This window comes from Octopus bimaculoides, chromosome 6 (assembly GCF_001194135.2).
Source record: "Octopus bimaculoides isolate UCB-OBI-ISO-001 chromosome 6, ASM119413v2, whole genome shotgun sequence".
Lineage (NCBI taxonomy): Eukaryota > Metazoa > Mollusca > Cephalopoda > Octopoda > Octopodidae > Octopus > Octopus bimaculoides.
In genome coordinates this window covers 81,313,753-81,314,523 of record NC_068986.1, presented here as the reverse complement: position 1 = coordinate 81,314,523, position 771 = coordinate 81,313,753, and the positions used below count along the sequence as shown (strand labels likewise).

The 771-nt window shown below is 36.3% G+C and overlaps 1 non-coding gene across 1 annotated transcript; it reads right to left on the bottom strand.

Annotated features, from left to right (window-relative positions):
• Positions 1-227: 227 nt before the first annotated feature.
• On the bottom strand, positions 228-321 carry Trnak-uuu (transfer RNA lysine (anticodon UUU)). The gene is made up of 2 exons: positions 285-321; positions 228-263 (listed from the first exon to the last, which is right to left on the bottom strand). It is a non-coding gene; the product is annotated as a tRNA-Lys (tRNA).
• Between the last annotated feature and the right edge of the window lie 450 nt (positions 322-771).

Below are 771 nucleotides of genomic sequence, written 5' to 3'. Positions count from 1 at the left end.
TGTGGCCGAAGATGATGACATAGCATGGTAGGAATAAAACAGCAGAAGACTGAATTGTAATGGAAATAGAACAGCGTAAAAGTATTTCCAACAACAGGCTTAACATTGTCAAGCTGGGAAATGATTGAGAAAAACGAAAAATTTTGAATGACAATTGTAAGATTAGCAAGGTGAAAGTGTGTTCGACTACGAAAAAAAAATTGAATGTATTGAAAGAAAATACATATAGCCCGCAGAGGGACTTGAACTCTCGACCCTCAGATACCATGTTACTTGACAGTTCTTAAAAGTCTGATGCTCTACCGACTGAGCTATGCGGGCTCCCAGCAGCTGATTTAACTTTTAGACAAATGAAATATAATGGACTTAGCTAAAAATTCATTGTTAACTGAAACGATTGTTGTATAAAGCTGGCATGTGATAACTGATGTCACCCCGTAGTGATTACTAATAATTCCTTCACATTTACTACTGATATTTAATATAGTAATTCGTTCACTCATCAAGTCCCATCCTGGTAAAGTTATATTGGTCATTTAAAATGTATATACACTACTCTGTTTCAATTATAATCTTTTCTACTCTAGGCGAAAGGCCCAACATTTTTGTGGATGGGGCCAGTCAATTAGATCGATCCCTGTACGCAACTGGTATAATATAGCCATCAGTTGTTTCAGTTGCATCACGGAACATATCTTCTCCTTCTTCTTCTTCTTCTTCTTCTTCTTCTTCTTCTTCTTCTTCTTCTTCTTCTTCTTCTTCTTCTTCTTC